Consider the following 20,289-nt stretch of genomic DNA (forward strand, 5'->3'; position numbering starts at 1 on the left):
CTGCTTAGTCTGGGTAGTGCCTTTTTTTCCTTCCCCCCCCCCCCCTCTTGTTAGTTTCAATTCATTAACCCTTTTTGAGCAGAAACCAGCGATGAACCCACTCTTTTTCGTGGGAGCGCTGAGTAAGGGATTAAAAGCTATGGTGTTTCTCGCGACCTACTGGCGAATCATCAATGTCATCATTACTTGTTGTGGACTTGTGTACATATATAACTACATATGGGCACTGACGGAGACGCCTGTATGGTACCTATCTTGGTACCTATATGCAATGTTTAATACGAATTTTGACACTTGCATCCCGGATGGAATGGCTAATTTCACAAGCAACTACATCCCAGATGGAATAGCTAATTTTACAAACCACACGATGTTCAAACCAGTTTCCAGGTTTTCCTTTTGGTTTATCAGACGCTTTTCCAATGCTGACTTAACTCTCATGCTTGTGGTCGTAATATCACTCTCCCTGAATGTATTCCAATACAGGAATAGTAAGCAGAAGGAGTCTCCTCCAGAACCAGAGAATGCTGACTGGCAGGGAATATGGAGAGGTTTAGGAAAAATCTTAGAAGCATGGGGACCCGCAATGTCATGGGATTTCACTCTTGAGCACCTGTGGGATCCCCAGAAACTTAGCCAGTATTTGGAACAGGGGCAGTGCGGCTCAGGTAAATCTAAGGAGGTACAACTTATTTGGGGTTTGGCTTGTGCTTACCGTGCCATATATAATACTGTTTTGGAGAGAGAGAGTTTCCGAGCTGAGGTTCAAGCCAAAGGGAAAGTCAAATCTGATCAATTACAGGAGACACCAGTAACAATATCAGTTGCCCCTGTGGAGGGCAAGAAATGGAAACGAGTGTCCTCGCGTCTAGAACGGAAAAAAGAAGAAGAGGAGGAGGAGGAGGTGGAGGAAGATCCAGGTGAGGGGCCCTCCTCGAAACCACCAACATCAAGAAAGGCAAAAGGAAAAACTAAGAGACATGCAGAAGAGAGTGATGAAGAGGAAGTTTCTATTACTACTCGTCGGCCTCTGAAGATGACTGAAATCCAAGGCTCAAGAAAGGAATTTATACGGCGCCCAAATGAAGCTATCGTTTCCTGGTTAGTTCGCTGTTGGGACGATGGGGCCAGTAGCTTGTCTCTAGATGGTAACGAAGCTCGCCAATTAGGAGCCATTGCCAGAGATCCAGCTATTGACAGAGGAATTAGTCGATGTCTGGATGGGGCTGCCTCCCTCTGGGAACGAGTATTAACAGCCGTAAAGGAAAGGTACCCCTTCAAAAGTGGCTTGAAGCCTGTGACGAAAAGATGGGATACAGTTGAACAGGGTATCCAGTATTTGAGGGAAATAGCCGTGGTGGAAATGTTGTATGATCCTAACTGTGTTTTTAACGACCCACAAGGCCATGACCCTGAGAGAGTGAGAACAACGCGTGAAATGTGGCAGCAACTCACGTCAACAGCACCAGCCAGATACGCCTCTGCACTATTGGCAGCCTCGGACAGATACCAGGACCAACAGAGAAGCCCCTTAGTTTATGAATTGATTCTTATGCTCCAAAGCTATGAACAACAGCTACCCCCAACTCGCGCCGCCATCGCCGCCATCTCACAAATGACGGAGCAACTGAATGAAATGCGAGAGCAAATGTCTTCACTGATGAATCGTGACAAACCTGTAGAAGTATCAGAAACGCTTGATGAAGATCAGAATAGTCAAAAGAGTCTACTGAAGGAGCTGATGAAACTAATACGGATCGAACTAACTAAAGACGATGAACCCTCCTTCTCAGGTGCAAAATCAAAAATCTCAGCTGTTAGAGGCAAACGCTCTCCAGCTCCAGGAAGGAATCCTACATCGCGACTTGCCTTGTGGCGTTACTTACGTGACCATGGAGAAGACATGAGGAAGTGGCACGACCAAGCTACTCATGTACTACGAGCACGGGTGAGAGAATTACAAGGCAGATCAACCGCCAGTGCAGTTGCTCCGGTTACCACAGGTAATGAATAGAGGGGCCCTGCCCTCAGTCAGGGGGGGGAAAGGGATAATAGAGTTTATTGGACTGTGTGGATCCGATGGCCTGGCACATCAGAACCACTGAAATATAAGGCATTGGTGGATACCGGTGCACAGTGCACTCTGATGCCCTCGACTTATGAAGGGACAGAATCAATCCATATTTCTGGAGTGACTGGGGGCTCTCAAGAATTGACTGTGTTGGAGGCCGAGATAAGCCTCACTGGTAGGAACTGGCAAAAGCACCCTATTGTGACTGGTCCAGGGGCTCCATGTATACTTGGTATTGATTACCTCAGAAGGGGGCATTTCAAGGATCCTAAGGGGTATCGATGGGCCTTTGGAATAGCTGCTATAGACACAAACAACATTAAGCAGCTGTCTGTTTTGCCCGGCCTGTCAGAAGATCCGTCTGTTGTGGGGTTGCTACAAGTAAAAGAGCAGCAGGTACCAATTGCTACAAAAACGGTGCACAGACGGCAGTACCGCACCAACAGGGATTCCTTGCTCCCCATTCATAAGTTGATTCGTCAACTAGAGAGTCAGGGAGTGATCAGCAAAACTCACTCGCCTTTTAACAGCCCCATATGGCCAGTGCGTAAAGCCAGCGGAGAATGGAGGCTGACGGTGGACTATCGTGGCCTGAATGAGGTCACACCCCCACTGAGTGCTGCTGTGCCGGACATGTTAGAACTCCAGTATGAACTGGAATCAAAAGCAGCCAAATGGTATGCCACCATTGACATTGCTAATGCCTTTTTCTCCATTCCTTTGGCCAAAGAATGTAGGCCACAGTTCGCTTTCACCTGGAGGGGTGTTCAGTATACTTGGAACCGTTTGCCCCAGGGGTGGAAACACAGCCCAACCATTTGCCACGGGTTGATCCAAACTGCATTAGAACAGGGCAGTGCCCCTGAGCACTTGCAGTACATTGATGATATCGTTGTGTGGGGTGATACAGCAGAAGAAGTCTTCACAAAAGGAGAGCGAATAATCCAGATTCTTCTGCGTGCTGGTTTTGCTGTTAAGCGGAGCAAAGTGAAAGGACCTGCTCAGGAGATTCAGTTTCTAGGTATAAAGTGGCAAGATGGCCGTCGTCACATCCCGACAGATGTGATCAACAAAATCACCGCTATGTCTCCACCCACTAGTAAGAAAGAGACACAATCTTTTTTGGGTGTAGTGGGCTTTTGGAGAATGCATGTTCCAAACTATAGCTTCATTGTAAGCCCCCTTTATCATGTGACGCGAATGAAGAATGAGTTTACATGGGGCCCTGAGCAGCAGCAGGCTTTTGAACAGATTAAACAGGAGATAGCCCGTGCCGTGGCCTTAGGGCCAGTACGGACAGGGCAGGATATAAAGAACATCCTCTACACTGCTGCTGGAGAGAAAGGTCCCACTTGGAGTTTGTGGCAGAGAGCCTCAGGAGAGACCCGAGGCCGACCCCTGGGATTCTGGAGTCGGGCCTACAAGGGGTCGGAAGAGGGCTACACTCCAACTGAAAAGGAGATCTTAGCTGCGTACGAGGGGGTTCGGGCTGCTTCTGAAGTGGTCGGTACTGAAACACAGCTCCTTCTGGCACCTCGACTACCAGTGTTGAACTGGATGTTTAAAGGAAAGGTTCCCCCTACCCATCACGCAACTGATGCCACTTGGAGTAAGTGGATTGCGTTGATTACGCAAAGAGCGCGGATGGGGAACCTCAGCCGTCCAGGAATCCTAGAGGTCATCATGGACTGGCCTGAAGGTAAAAAGTTTGGAACACCAGCAGAAGAAGTATCACGAGCTAAAGAGGCCCCACCATACAACGAATTACCAGAAAATGAAAGAAAGTATGCCCTGTTCACTGATGGATCCTGTCGTATTGTGGGAAAGCATCGCAGATGGAAATCTGCTGTGTGGAGCCCCACACGACAAGTTGCAGAGGCCACTGAAGGGAAAGGAGAATCAAGCCAATTTGCAGAGGTAAAGGCTGTCCAACTGGCCTTGGATGTGGCTGAACGGGAGAGGTGGCCAATGCTTTATCTTTACACTGACTCGTGGATGGTGGCGAATGCTTTGTGGGGGTGGTTACAGCAGTGGGAGCAAAATAACTGGCAAAGAAGGGGTAAACCTATTTGGGCTGCTGAACTGTGGAAAGATATTGCTGCCCGAACAAAGAATATGGTCGTGAAGGTGCGCCATGTAGATGCTCATGTGCCCAAAAGACGGGCTACTGAAGAACAGCAAAATAACCATCAGGTGGACCGAGCTGCCAAAATTGAGGTGGCTCAGATAGACCTGGACTGGCAGAACAAGGGTGAATTATTTCTAGCTCGGTGGGCTCATGAGACCTCGGGCCATCAGGGGAGAGATGCAACATATAAGTGGGCTAGAGACCGAGGGGTGGACTTAACTGTGGATGCTATTGCACAGGTTATTCATGACTGTGAAACATGTGCTATAATCAAACAAGCCAAGAAGATGAAACCACTCTGGGAGGAAGGGCGATGGCAAAAGTATAAATATGGGGAGGCATGGCAGGTTGATTATATCACCTTGCCACGATCCCGCAGTGGTAAGTGTTATGTGCTTACCATGGTAGAGGCGACCACTGGGTGGCTTGAAACATATGCAGTACCCCATGCTACCGCCCGAAACACCATATTAGGTCTTGAGAAACAAGTCCTTTGGCGACATGGCACCCCAGAAAGAATTGAGTCAGATAATGGGACTCATTTCAAAAATTCTCTTGTAAATACTTGGGCCAAAGATCATGGCATTGAGTGGATTTACCATATTCCCTATCATGCACCAGCTTCTGGTAAAATCGAACGATACAATGGGTTGTTAAAAACAATGCTGAAAGCAATGGGTGGCGGAACATTTAAGCACTGGGAGAAGCATTTGGCAGAAGCCACCTGGTTAGTCAATACCAGAGGATCTATCAATCGTGATGGTCCTACCCAATCCAGCTCTCTACATACCGTAGAGGGAGATAAGGTCCCTGTCGTACACGTAAAGAGCATGTTGGGAAAAGCAGTTTGGGTTCTTCCAGCTTCTGGAAAGGGCAGACCTCTCCGCGGTACTGTTTTTGCCCAGGGACCTGGATCTACTTGGTGGGTAATGCAGGAAAATGGGGATGTTCAATGTGTACCACAAGGAAACTTGATGCTGGGGGAGTGCAGACAGTAATTCCATGTATATAGACGTGTGCGTGTGATGCATTTGTAATCATTTTGTTTGTTTGCATATGTGTGTATATATATATATATTAAGCGTGATGTAGTGATGTAGAATAAGGGGTGGAATGTCATGGTTTTGGTTTTTGCTTATTCGACTTTCAGTATTCAACATCAAAACATCGTGTACTGGAAGTGTTAATATTCTAACTCCACGTACCTATCCCTATACATTGCGGAAGTCACGGGATCTGACCCTTCCGGGGGGGGCGGTCTCTTACTGCCTGGCAGTGGGTGCTGGAGGGTGCTTTCCTAGCCGTTCCAAGCTTTTTCAGGTTTGACTCGGTCTCGGGAACTCTCTCTCATATCTTATTTCATTCATTAGTCTCAATTTCAATTAGATTGTATTATATTGTATTATTTTGTATTCCGATATCATAGTTAGTAAAATAAGTTTACCTCCATAGATTGTTGCCGCTGTTTCTTTCCTTTTCCCCCTTCCTTCCCATTTTGTGGGCCCAGGTGGGGGGTGGGGAGGGCAGGGGCATACTGCCCCCTGTCACGGGCATAAACTGATCCAGTTAATTCCGTGACACCATGACATGAGAATATCCACAAAATACTGTTGCAAAATTACTGCTCATAAAGCTGGGGAAAATGAGGTGTTCTACTCCTGACGCTCCTCAGAAATGCTCCTCCTTCATGATAAAGTCAAACTCCTTTCCTATCTTGCCATAAATGCCTGCATCAGCTTTGTCTTAGAGCAAAAAAAGAAACAATGCATTTCTGCAGCACTCATGCATACAACCAAGGTTAAGACCAAGGCAGCATTAGAAAGTACCAAATTATCTGCATCTATGTAAAAATAAATGACTCTGGCAAAAGAATAGCTTCCCTGCAGGAAATCCTTGTCACACTGAAAGAAAGGACAGTGATGTCTGAGTGCAGGTAAACATTTGTGGGAATCTAAAAACCCCTTCTTGCTAAACTTAGTTCTCAGCTCCGTTATAGTGATTTAAATCCATGTTCATTAAGTATCCTTCCCACAACTTCTGTGAGCTCCGGCTCACGTCCCCTGGCAAAATTCCCTCCATGTCACAGCCTATCCAACTACATTTAGCATGTGCTTAGATTCTGGGCAAAAGCCGCTTGTATAACCAACATAGAGAATTAGTTACCTGTGCAGCTTCCTCAGTAGACATCAGCAGTACTGTTGATCCTCCTGAAGACTTTGTGATTCGCTGTAACCATTTGTAGACTTTGCTATTAAACTGGTAGAGTTGGACTGGACTGGTCTGTGTGTGCTTTCTTTCCACTCAAGTAATTGTGGAACCTTAGCATTGTTTCAGTGGGAAGGGACCTTAAAGCCCACCCACTTCCAACTCCTCCTAAGAGCTGGAACGCCTCCCACGTGGTCAGGCTGCCCAAAGCCCCAACCAGCCTGGTCTTGAGCACCTCCGGGGATGAGGCACTCAGAGCTTCTCTGGGCAGTCTGTGCCAGGGCCTCAGCACCCTCTGACTAAAGAATTTCTTGGTATTTTCTAAATCTAAATCTAAATCTAAATCTCCCATCGTTGTTTAAAACCATTCCATATTACAGTCCCTGACAAATTGTCCTTCTCAGTTTCCCTGTGGGCACATTTGGGTACTGGAAGGCCACAAAGAAGTCTCCTCAGAGACTTTTTCTCTGGGTCAAACAAGCCCAATGTTCAACCTATCTTCATAGGAGAGGCGCTCCAGCCTTCGGAGCATCCCTGTGGCCCTCATCACTAAGGAACTGTGGGGTTCCACCCAGACAGCATTCCCCTCCTTTGTAGTTAAACTTTCTCCACCCACTGCCACAAAATCTATATGCAGAGTCCTACACTGAAACCCTCATTTATTTATTTATTGCAACTGTGGGGCCCAGGAGTCTCTATGTGGACTTCTGAAAGAGCTCTGACATGGTCCCACACCTATCTCTAAATTACGTATGTGTATGGCGTGAAAGATGACTGCTGAAAACTTTTTTTCCTTGGCTCATAGCTCGCTTTGTGAGGCCTTTCTGGCAATCAGGCTCTAACTGACAACTGAGAATTATCTATGGGGATGAGAAGTGGGTGTCACCGTGCCACAGTGCTTCTGCTTACGATTGCAAAGACATGCAGAAGCGGGAGAAGGAGTCTTTTTTTCGGGGGAGTGGCTTGAAGCAGCTGACCACTGCAAAAGGCCGTAATACTTGTGCACTGACACCTGAGGCACCACTCGCTGATGGCTTATGGGGAGGGCCAGGAATGTTACACCAACAGAAAAGAAGAAGAAAAAAAATAATGCGAGAAGCACAGCATAAGAGGCTTCCACTAAAATATGTACTTTGGTAGGAATTCCCTGAAAGAAATCTCTTAGGAAAGAATCCACCTGTTGTTTATATGCTCCCTTCAAGTACAGGAAGGATACAATGAGGTCACCCTGGAGCCTTCTCTTCTCAATGCTGAACAAACCCAGTTCCCTCAACCTTTCCTCACAGGAGAGGAGCTCCAGCCCTCTGACCATCTGAGTGCCCTCCTCTGGACCCGCTCCAAGAGCTCCACGTCCTTCCTGTACTGGGGGCCCCAGGCCTGGACTCAGTGCTGCAGATGGGGCCGCATAGGAGCCGTGTAGAGGGGGACAATCACCTCCCTCTCCCTGCTGGCCACCCCTTTTTTAATGCAGCCCAGAACACAGTTGGCCTTCCGGGCTGCAAGCGCACACTGCTGGCTCATGTTCAGCTTCTCATCCACCAGCACCCCCAAGTCCTTCTCTGCAGGGCTGCTGTCCAGGAGATTTTCCAGTTTGCATAAGTACCTGTGTCATGGTTTTGTCTTTTTTGGTTTCTAAGATTTTTCCTAAACCTCTCCGTTCGTGTTCTGTGGAAGGAGTCTCCTCCAAAACCACAGAATGCTGACTGGCAGGGAAGATGGAGAGGTTTAGGAAAAGTCTTAGAAGCATGGGGACTTGCAATGTCATGGGATTTCACTCTTGAACACCTGTGGGATCCCGAGAAACTCAGCCAGTATTTGAGTCAGGGATGGTGCAGCTTACATAGATCTAAGGAGGTACAACTTCTTTGGGGCTTGGCTTGTGCTTACTGTGCCCTATATAACACTATTCTGGAGGGAGAGTTTCTGAGCTGAGGTTCAAGCCAAAGGGGAAAATCTCCAAGTCACATCTGATCAATCACAGGAAACACCAGTAACAGTGTCAGTTGCCCTTAGTGGAAGGCAAGAAATGGTGTCCTCGCTTCTAGAGTGGAGTGACTGGGGGCCCTCAAGAATTGACTGTGTTGGAGGCTGAGATAAGGCTCACTGGCAAAGACTGGCAAAAACATCCTATTGTGACTGGCCGAGGGGCTCCATGCATACTTGGTATCAACTACCTCAGAAGGAGGCATTTCACGGATCTTAAGGGGTACCGATGGGCCTTTGGAATAGCTGCTGTAGAAACAGACAACATTAAGCAGCTGTCTTTTTCGCCTGGTCTGTCAGAAGATCTGTCTGTTGTGAGGTTGCTACAAGTAAAAGAGCAGCAGGTACCAATTGCCACAAAAACGGTGCACAGACGGCAGTACCGCACCAACAGGGATTCCTTGCTCCCCATTCATAAGTTGATTTGTCAACTAGAGAGTCAGGGAGTGATCAGCAAAACTCATTCGCCTTTTAACAGCCCCATATGGCCAGTGCATAAAGCCAGTGGAGAATGGAGGCTGATGGTGGACTACCGTGGCCTGAATGAAGTCACACCCCCACTGAGTGCTGCTGTGCCAGACGTGTTAGAACTCCAGTATGAACTGGAGTCAAAAGTAGCCAAATGGTATGCCACCATTGACATTGCTAACACCTCCTTTTTCATTCCTTTGGCCACAGAATGTAGGCCACACTTGGCTTTCACCTGCAGGGGCGTTCAGTACACCTGGAACCATTTGCCCCAGGGGTGGAAGCACAGCCCGACCATTTGCCATGGATTAATCTAAACTGTACTGGAACAGGCCAGTGCACCTGAGCACCCGCAGTGCATTGATGATATCGTTGTGTGGGGCGATACAGCAGAAGAAGTTTTGACAGAAAGAGAGCGAATAATTCAAATTCTTCTGCATGCTGGCTTTGCTATTGAGCAGAGCAAAGTGAAAGGACCTGCCCAGGAGATTCAGTTCCTAGGTATAAAGTGGCAAGATGGACGTCGTCACATTCCAGCAGATGTGATTGACAAAATCAGTGCTATGTCTCCACCCACTAGCAAGAGAGAGACACAGTCTTTTCTGGGCATAGTGGGCTTTAGGAGAAGGCATGTTCCAAACTACACCCTCATTGTAAGCCCCCTCTATCAGCTGACGTGGAAGAATAATAGTTTTTTGTGGGGCCCTGAGCAGCAGCAGGATTTTGAGCAGATTAAACAGGAGATAGCCCGTGCCGTGGCCCTGGGGCCAGTACGGATGGGACAGGATGCAAAGAACATCCTCTACACTGCTGCTGGAGAGAAATGACCCACTTGGTGTCCATGGTAAAGAGTCTCAGTAGAGACCCAAGGCTGACCCCTGGGATTCTGGGGTCGAGCGTACAGGGGGTCCAAAGGGTGCTGCACTCCAACTGAGGAGATGTTAGCTGCATATGAGGGGGTTCGGGCTGCTTCGGAAGTGATTGGTACTGAAATGCAGCTCCTTCTGGCACCTTGACTGCCAGTGCTGAACTGGATGTCTAAAGGGAAGGTTCCCTCCACCCATCATGCTACTGATGCCACTTGGAGTAAGAGGATTGCACTGATTACACAATGAGCACGGATGGGGAGCCTCTGCCATCCAGGAATCCTAGAGGTCATCATGGACTGGCCTGAAGGTAAAAGGTTTACAACATCACCAGGAGAAGAAGTATCACGTGCTAAAGGGGCCCCACCATACAATGAACTACCAGAAAATGAAAAGAAATTTGTCCTGTCATATCCCCTACCATGCACCAGCCTCTGGTAAGATCGAACACTACAACAGGTTGTTAAAAACCATGCTGAAAGCAACAGGTGACGGAACATTTAAGCACTGGGAGAAGCATTTGGCAGAAGCCACCTGGTTGGTCAATACCAGAGGATCTATCAGTCGTGATGGTCCTACTCAATCCAGCTCCCTACATACCATAGAGGGAGGTAAAGTCTCTGTAGTTCATGTAAAGAGCATGTTAGGAAAAGCAGTTTGGGTCCTTCCAGCTTCTGCTACTGTTTTTGCCCAGGGGCCAGGGGCCACTTGGTGGGTGATGCAGAAAAATAGGGATGTTCAGTGTGTACCACAAGGAAACTTGATGTTGGGGGAGTGCAGTCAGTAATTCTATGTATATATATGATATGTAGACATGTGTGTGTAATGCATTTTAATCATTGCTTGTTTGTAATATGGTATATATATTAAGCATGATATAGTGATGTAGAATAAGGGGTGGAATGTCATGGTTTTGTGTTTTTTAGTTTTCGGTATTCCACATCATAACATCACGTAGTGCACTGGGAGTTAAAGTGTTAATGCTCCAATTCTGGGTACCTGTCCCTGTACATCGCGCAAGTCATGGGATCTGGCCCTTTCTGGTTGGGCATCTCTTACTGCCTGGCAGTGGGTGCTGGACAGTGCTTTCCTAGCCATTCCAAGCTTTTCAGGTTTGACTTGGTCACAGGAACTCTCTCTCGCCTATTTTATTCGATTTATTAGTCTCAATTTCAATTAGATTGTATTATATTGTGTTATCTTGCATTCTGATATCATAGTTAGTAAAATAAACTTTCCTCCATAGATTGTTGCAGCTGTTTTTTTTTTTCCTTCCTTGAGCCCAGCTCCCATATCCCTATCCCTTTATCCTTTTCCTTCCCATTTTGTGGAGCCATTGGGGAGGAGGGGGGAAGGGAGGGGCCTACTGCCCCCCTGTCACGGGCATAGATTGATCTAGTTAACTCTGTGACAACCTGGGATTGCCCCCATTCACGTGGAGCACCCTGCACGTGGCCTTATTGAACCTCATTGGGTTTTCAGGGCCCCACTTCTCCAGCCTGTCCAGGTCCTTCTGGGTGGCTTCCCTTCCTTACACTGTATTGACTGCACCGCTCAGCTTGGTGCTATCTGCAAACTTGCTGAGGGTGCACTCGATGCCATCGTCTGTGTCACTGATGAAGATGTTGAAGAGCACCGGTCCCAAGACCAACCCCTGAGGGGCACCGCTTGTGACCAGCCTCCATCCTGCCACAGAACCATTGATCACAGCCCTTTGGCTGCGTCCAGCCAGCCAACTCCTAATCCACCAAACAGTCCATCCTTCAAATCCACACCTCTCCAATTTGGGGAGAGGGATGTGGTGAGGGACCATGTCAAAGGCTTTGCAGAGGTCCAGGTAGATGACATCCACTGCCCTTTCCCCATCCACAGATGCTGTCTCTCCATCATAGAAGGCCACCAGATTGGCCAGGCACAATCTGCCCTTGGTGAAGCCATGCTGGCTGTCTCGTATGTGCTTTACCGTAGCTCCTAGGAGGATCTGCTTCATGGACTTCCCAGGCACAGAGGTGAGGCTCACCAGCTTGTGGTTCCCCAGGTCATCCTTTCTACCTTTCTTAAAAATGGAAGTAATGTCTCCCTTTTTCCAGTCAGCAGGGACTTCACCCAAACATGATTTTTCAAATATGGAGGAGAGCAGCTCGGCAAGCACATCGGCCATCTCTCAGAATTCTGGGATGCATATCATCCAGCCCTATGGAGTTACATGCATACACTTTCATGAGGGGTTCTCGGACTTGTTCCACTGTTACAGTGGGAGGGAAATGCTCCTCTCACCTGCATCTAGAGGTTCAGGGTCCTGGCAGACATGGGGAAGAGCCAGTGAAGACCGAGGCAAAACACTTATTGAGCACCTCAGCTTTTTCCAGGTCCAAGGAAGCCACTACCCTGTCTTCATTTCTCACAGGGGAACACTCTCCTTGGTCTGCCTCCTGCCTGTGTACCTGTAGAACCCCTTCTTGTTATTATTCACATCCCTCGCCAAGTTCAGTTTCACCTGTGTCTTGCCATTCCTGCTCTCATCTCTACACATGTGGACAACATCCCCATATTCTTCCCAGGCTACAAAACGTGGGAATATACAAAAAACTGTTCATAGAAGCAGCTGCGGAGCAAGATAAACAGCATAAGGACACCTCTAGAAGAAGAAAGAACATCTCACGGCTCTGACTGGATAAGCGCCTGTGTGAACGGCTGAAGAGTGTTTTGTAGAACGCTCTGTTGACGTGTAAAGGTGGATGGGAAAGTTGTAGGGGAGGATGGGAAAGCTAGAAAAAGAAAACCTGTGAAGGTATATAAGTGATGTGAGAACTTGTAATAAAAAATTTGGATTGTTCACATCTGAGTGATGTCCGGCAGCAACCTATACCCCTAGTTTGGAAAACAGAACAACAGAATTTGGGTAGATCAGCGAGTTTTTCATTATGTCTCTCACCGTACTCTTCCTTATTTTATCACGCATATTCGATCACACACTACGTTCCCTGGTCGTTTAACTGAGGGCAACACAAGGCTGATCAAGCCACAGTCGCCTTTGCTACTCCTCAATTATTCCAGCAAGCCCGAATCTCTCATCAATTTTTTCATCAGAATAGGAAAGCCTTACAAGAGCAATTCCAACTGACAGTGGATCAAGCCCGCAACATTATTCTAACGTGCCCAGACTGCCAGGAAATTGCCCTTTTGCCTCAAATAGGGACAAATCCCCATGACACAGCACCTCTTCAACTATGGCAGACAAATGTTACTCATGTTCCTGAAATTGGGCGTCTAAGATTTGTACATGTAACAATAGATACTCATTCTTCCTTCATATTTGCCACTGCACATACAGGTAAACGCAGTCGTGATGCCTGTCAGCACTGGTTATCTGCTTATGCTGCTATGGGGATCCCACATACTATAAGAACAGATAATGGACCTGCTTGTACTTCTAAAGCCACTCAAACTTTCGTCCATGAATGGGGGGTTAGACATTTTAAAGGCATTCCTCATTCTCCCACTGGACAAGCTATCATTGAGCGTACTCATCTAACATTGAAATCTATTCTTAATAAACAAAAAAGGGGGAATACGGGAGACACGCCACAAGAAAGATTATGTAAGGCTTTGCTTGTGCTGAATTTTTTGAATCGTGATCGTTCAGATACAACTCGTGTGCATCATCATTTTGGGGCCTCCCCAGTGCTCAAGGAACGGCCAATGGTCAATGTTCAGAATATGGCCACAGGGCATTGGGACGGTCCCTTACACTGATAACTTGGGCTCGTGCATATGCTTGTATTCCCACAGGGACTGGCCCTACGTGGGTTCCAGCACGATACGTTCGGCCTCATCTCGAGGCAGAAAATAGCATCCAGCCTTTATAATGACTGGGATTGTGTGCTTCTTATTTATTGCTATTGCCCAGGTGCAGCAAGGCTTCAGCTCGACTCAGTCCATCTGACACCTGGACCAGGAAGTTATCCTCGACAGACTCCAGGACTCTCCTGGATTGTCTGCCACCTGCCATGCTGCTATTCCAGCAGATATCCAGGTGGTTGAAATCCCCCATCAGGACAAGAGCCTGCGTGTCGGCGCTCAGTCGAGTTAGAGAGCTCTCACAGTTTCTTGTAGCATCAGAATGGTTCTACTTTATTGTGTTCAGCATCATCTTATATACCATTCACAAGCAAGGAATTCCTGTCCCTCTAAACAGTTAAGTGGGCCTAGCTTCTCCCAAACAGCAGTGATAAAGGATGAAAGGTTTCTTAAGTGTGATAAGATTAACAGTGCATACAAGCAGAACCTCCTGTTTACCCTTAGACGCAAACAGATACCGTTTGCTCTCTGTCTTACGCTCCAGACTCCCACGGTTTCACAGTGATAGGGTCTATCAAGGAGTCTGATAAGCTCTTTGGTGACTCGCTCACAGTTACATCTTCCCTCACACCTGAGAGGTGACACCTCCAGCAGCTGAAGCAAGAAGGCCTCGTCTGCAGGCTCCGCTGATCAGGCCTGCAGCAGACCCCAACCACTAGATGCCCTTTTCTGGACCCATCCCTGATTTTTACCACAGGCTCTTGACCTGATCGTGGCTGTTGCTCAGACACAGCTCGTCGCAGCCTAACCACTTCCTAACATAGAGGGCAACTTCCTCACCCCTCCTACCCTGTCTATCCCTTCTGAACAGCCTATAGCCCTCAATCACTGTATGCCACTCATGAGATTCATGCCACCTGTTTCCATGATAGCAACCAGATCATATTTCCCCAAGCATATCACGGTTTCCAGCTTCTCCTGCTCATTTCCCATGCTGCATACATTAGTGTGAAGGCACTTTGGCCGGGCTTTCTGACACTCTACCTTTCTAGAGGGGCCCTCCCTCAATCCTCCAGAAGAAATCTGAAGTTCCCCCCCTCCGCTTCCCAGAGGGACACGAGCTTTCAGATGGGGGCCACAACATTACCTCCTCTGAGGAGTTCCCAGGAGATCCTACAGGACAGTTATGAGGCTTTTCCCCGCAATCTCCTACAACAACATCCCCAGGCCTTTCTCTGTCCCACTGGCCTCCCCTCGCTTCCACCATCAAATCTCGTTGAAATTTCTGAACTACTCACTCCACCTTTGAAAGCATCATTTTATCCCCTTCTCCCTTCATACCTAGATTAAAGCTCTCTCAGCCAGCCCTGCCATCTCCTGGGCCAGGATCTGCTTTCCCCTCGGAGGCAGGCGAGACCCATCCGCAGCCATTAGGCCGGGCCCCGAGTAAACAGCCCCGTGGTCAAAGAACCCAAAGCTCCTGAGGCAGCACCAACCTTTCAGCCACTTATTCAAAGCCTGCCTTTTCCTAGACTGCTCCTCGCTATGCCCAGCCCTGGGGAGGGCAGGATGCTGAGCTGAGCTCCTCAGCACTGACCAGCAGCACGGCTGACGTGCTGACGGAGCAGCCAAAAGCACAGGAGGAAAACGTGGAAGGCAGAAGGCACAGCTCCTGCTGACCCCACACCCCTACACTGCTCTCCATCTGTAGCAAGAGCTGATGGAGTGGAGGGGGCTCCTCATTAATGAAAGCATCTAGAAGTAAACAAGCGGTAGCCAAGGGAGAGGGGTCTGGCTCATCTCCCTTTGCCTGGCAGCCAATAAACAGGGGATGCACACCTACAGGAACGCTCTCCGAGCTCACTCCCTGATATCAGTGCCATCCCCAGCCTCAGCACTAATTGGCGATGGGGAGGCTGTGGGTTTGGGCTGTGACCTCAGGAGCCACATGGCATTGTAGGCAGCAAACCGTGTCCTGTCCCCCACTCTCCCAGCCCCTGCTCCACGCACACCTTCGGGACGGGGTTAAAAATTGTTTCATTTTTCCAAAAGATCTGCGCCTGCCTACTCTGCTTCTCAGAAATCAGAGCCATTCCTGGAACAGGCTGAGGCTCTTGTGAAACTGAAAGTGCTTCTCCGGCTCAATTGTTTTTGGAGAAGAATACTGGGCAAGTTTCCTAGGTTCAGGATTTGTTTGTTAAAGTCCAGCTGGCTTCCTGACCTTTCCTGAGGATGCTGTGACGCCGTTGTAAGCTCTTGGCAGGTACCTGCAACCTGGGAGCTCCCAGCACACTTGCGGTCTCTCTCAGGACAAAGTGCCTGCAGGGTTCACAGAACCCCAGGGTGCTTTGGGCTGGACCAAGAAAACTCTGGGTCCCCCTGGTCCCTCCCCTGCCCCTGAAGGGCTGCCCAGAGCAGGGAGCCCATAACCACGGCCAGGAACTGTGGCAGATCCCCCAGGAGGAGCCCCCACTGCTCTCTGCTCCCTGTGCCAGGGCTCTGGCACCCACCTTGCACTGCAGTGCTGCTGATGGGCAGCTGCTGGGCTCCAGGCTGTGCCCCATGGCTGCCGGAGCAGAACCTGGATCCAATCCCTTGCACATCCTGCGAGGATTTTTGTGGCCCGATCTTGGTGAGCTTCCCCCGCTCCGGGCCGAGCAGCCCCAGCTCTCTCAGCTCTCCTCCCAGCACTGCTACTCCAGGCCCCAAAGCATCTTCATGGCCCTTTTCTGGGTTCACACCAGGTTGTCCCAAACATTATAAATATTCCAATGATTTGGTGGTTGTGCTGTCACATGGATAAGGAATTGACTGCATGGCCATATCCGAAGATTTCCAGGCAGCATCTCATCCAGCAGCTGCCAAGTTTCACTTCCAGCTGCAGCTTCAGGGAGGAGAAGGCTTCCCCTGCCCCACCAAGCAGGAAGCTGCAGCCTGTGCAGAGGCTCTGAGCTATATAAGAGCAGGGTCAGAGCCAGACTCAGAAAGCACTGGGGCTGTGGAGCACCAAAAATGCAGGTAGGGCCTGGCTGAGGTGCCTGGGGTGGGGCAGGGGCACTCACACCCACTGGGAGCCCCTTTGTGCTCTGCTTGGTGCTTCATGTTATGGTGCTGGGCTGAGAGGGATGGCAGGAAAGAGGGGATTGTGGCAGGGGGCAAAGGGGCTGTGCTGTGGGGGCTGTGATGGCAGTGGCTGCACTGGGGGGCAGGGAGGAGTGGAGAAGGGAAGCATGAAGGACTCGGCACCCAGATCAGGGGCTGAACATGGCAGAGATGGAAGCACAAGGAGCACGGGGAGGGAAGGGCAGTGCAAGGGTGGATTGGAAGCAGATCCCCAAGACAGAACTGGGAGGGCTGTGGAGCACAGCCCACACAGAGCCCTGCAGCTATGTGGCCCCACTCTGCGTGCTGGCGTGCTGCACTCATTGCAGCGTTAAGAGCTCAGTGCAGCATTGCTGGACGTGTGTCACGGTGCACATCACTTTGGGACCGTTGTTGACAGCTGTGTCTGTGCAACATGCTGTGCACACATACGCCCTTCTTATCTTTGCTTTCAGTGGGGTTCCCCATAGAGGGACTTCTCTTGTTGCTGAGCCTATATATACAACACTGCCTTCCCCTCCCTGCCCGTTCTGTGCCCTGCCAGGATGTGTTCCAGTCTCCATTAACCATTATTTTATGAATGGCCAAGGGAAGACTGGCTTGCTGGGTTTTCTGATTCTCAGAAATCAGAGCCATTGCTAGAAGAGGCTCAGGCCCTTGTGAAACTTAAAGTGCTTCTCCAGCTCAGTTGTTTTCAGGACCAAGATAACTCTGGGTCCCCCTGGTCCCTCCCCTGCCCCTGAAAGGCCACTCAGAGCAGGAAGCCTTGCACCAGAACCCAAGGATGCTTGGGGTTCCCCTGGGTCTCTCTGGTGCCCTGATGCCCATGCAGGCCCTCCATCCTCTGGATACAGTGCTCCTCCAACACCACACCAGTGCTGGTCATATTCCTACAGCTCCCTCCGTGTGCTTCCACCGTGGCCCTGCGCAGGTCCTGCTGGGGCAGAAGAAGGGATGGGCTTCACCACTGCATGGAATGTATTTGTTCTTCTGTATTCATGGCTGCCTTCACCTGAGTATCTGTTTTTCTCCTTAGGATTCTGGACATTTCCTCGTGTTTTTCCTCCTGAATTCTTGAAGTGGTGCCCAAGTCCTTCTTCACAACCCTGCCTTGTCTACCAGGCCTGACAAGTGGCTGTGTGCTGCCTCGCTTGGGCCGCGTGCCCTGGTGCCCTGCGTCCGCTGGAAAGCTGAGCATCACCACCAGGAGCACCTGCTGGGAGGTGAGAGAACTCAGAATGCAAATCCATTTATTATTCTTACTTAAATCTTCCCCGAACATAAAGGAAAAGAGGGCATAAAGGCTCTGCGTGAGTCAAAGGAGCACAGTAATAAGGGCCTGGAATCAATTCCTGAGATGGAAAGGCTGTAGCATGTTGTTGGTGGGATGAGAGTTGATTGCACAGGAAGGTTTTGGCACTGAATAAATTTCTTCACCTGAATAGAGACAGAGATGACTGTCAGCTCGGTATGACAGCACGGTAAGGGTATGTAGACAGTGAGAGCATTGGCTTCCTTACCATTATCCAGTCAAGGACTGTTCCAGTACCAATGCAATGATAAGTAACGGGGGCAGTGATAAACTAAACCCCACCGGGACATCAACTGGCAAGCTGTCAGCATGATACAAAACAACGGCACTAGTCATATTAATAATATAAACATATCTTTTGCACAGCATCCTGACTGCCTGACTGAGAGCTTTCCCCTCCATTTTGTGTTACGCTTTGTAACAGCACTGCTGTATGCATTTGGGTTATCATAACTCAATCAAGGCTTCAGGTGATAACATGCTGAAAGCAAGAGACAAGGCGAATATAGCATAATGGCAAGCAATGCTATTTAACCCATTAAGAAAACTACAAATGTGTTTGGCCCATGGCACAAGTTCCTGCAACCTGGAAAAAAATCCCAGAGGGTCCCATTCTGTGTGTAGCTGTAATTGACTAGGGAAAATCATCAACTTTAGTATACTCTGATGTATGATTACTAACATTCATTCAACACCTGCTTTTAAAATTCCCACAACCATGCCCCTGAATTAATAATAGAAAATCAATGGCCACACGATTCTGTGAAGTTGCATGTCGCACAGAAAAACAACATCAGTGGACAAGCCTGCTAGAGCATCACTGGGGGCACTGTTTTTCTTAGCTGGCCACTAGCATCCTAACTTGGTGAGTGTGGCTGAAGCTTGAGCTGTGCTGTTTCAGGGTGCATTTGGATGTGAGAGACAGGATGTCTCAGGAGCAATGGCAAGCAAACTATGCACTCAGAGCTGCACAGAGGGTTATGAGTTTTGTTCAACATACATACAGTCAAACACACAGGCGTCCATTTCAGATAATCCCTTTAAGCAGGAAGCAGAAACTCCCTAAGCAGGTGCACTATAACTTAGCAACCCTTGAGAGATGGCAAACCACCAGAAAGGAGAGAGAAGGCACGTGCTGGCAGTGATGCGATAGGCAGTGCCTGCAGGCCGTCCCCTGCTTCAAGGGGCACTTTTCCTCTCTCTCCCAACACAGCCTCTCTCCTGCTTTTATTCTCCCCAGGGTCTCCCCAGGCTTTCTCCATTTGCACGCTGTATCCACATGGCCAGCACATGATTCAGAGCCCAAGTGGAACACCGGCTTCCAAAAGCAGTCTTTGCAGAAACGAAATGAACTACCAAGGTCAGCTCTCTCTACAGATCAAGATATTTGCAGCTACAACCACAAATGTCAGTTCCCTTAAAACTGTCAGAATATTTGTTCCATGCCAGGATCATTCTTCAGTCAGGAGCCTTTAAGTCCCTGACACAGATGTCAATTGAAGGGAGCAGTGAACCAAACTATTTGTTGTGTATTATCCCACAATTCTATATTGCAATCCCATGTGGAATCAAAGTAAGATAACGTGTGCCTTTGTCTTGAGTGATGCATGGTCATATTTTAAAATCCTGAGTAGTGGGATGAAAGAGAGTTAATTGACCTATAGTACCGGGCCTCTGTTAGCTTTGCCTGGGATTCCTTTCCAGTTTCTGCCTCCACAAATTAAGAAAAGGTTAGTTGGTAGGCTATATGCAACATGACCAGGCGTTACTGATAATGGGGTGATGAAATTACACTAAAAGAGCTATTCCCATTGATTTCAGCATCAGTAACATCGAATTCTGTTCAATTCACATTTGACCACTACTAAAACTGACAAAGAAGCACACAACAGCTTTGACAGTTCCTATCACAGAATCACAGAATGGCCAGGGTTGGAAGGTACCTCAAGGATGACGAATCTCCAACCCCCCTGCCACATGCATGGCCACCAACCTCCACATTTAATACTAGACCAGGCTGCCCAGGGCCCATCCAGTCTGGCCTTGAACACCTCTACGGATGGGGCTTCCAACCTCTCTGGGCAGCTGTTCCACTCTCACCACTCTCTCTGTAAAGATCTTCCTCCTGACATTCAACCTAAATCTCCCTTCCCTCAACTTAAAACCATTTCCCCTTGTCCTGCTGTTGACTCCCCTTTTAAAGAGTTGACTCCCCTCCTGTTTGTAGGCTCCCTTTAGTGACTGAAAGGCTGCAATGAGCCTGCAGCTTTCTTTTCTCCAGGATGAACAAGCCCAGCTCCCTCAGCCTGTCTTCGTAGTGGAGGTGCTCCAGTCCCCTGATCATCTTCATGGC

At 48.8% G+C, this 20,289-nt stretch overlaps 1 long non-coding RNA gene across 1 annotated transcript; it reads left to right on the forward strand.

The window, feature by feature from the left end:
* Positions 1 to 15,727: 15,727 nt before the first annotated feature.
* On the forward strand, positions 15,728 to 20,276 carry LOC149911432 (uncharacterized). Its single transcript, XR_016463335.1, has 3 exons — positions 15,728 to 16,540; positions 17,661 to 17,847; positions 19,177 to 20,276. It is a non-coding gene; the product is annotated as an uncharacterized LOC149911432 (long non-coding RNA).
* Positions 20,277 to 20,289: the final 13 nt, after the last annotated feature.

Source organism: Phasianus colchicus, unplaced genomic scaffold, assembly GCF_987193195.1.
Source record: "Phasianus colchicus unplaced genomic scaffold, bPhaCol1.hap1.1 HAP1_SCAFFOLD_117, whole genome shotgun sequence".
Taxonomy (NCBI): Eukaryota; Metazoa; Chordata; class Aves; order Galliformes; family Phasianidae; genus Phasianus; species Phasianus colchicus.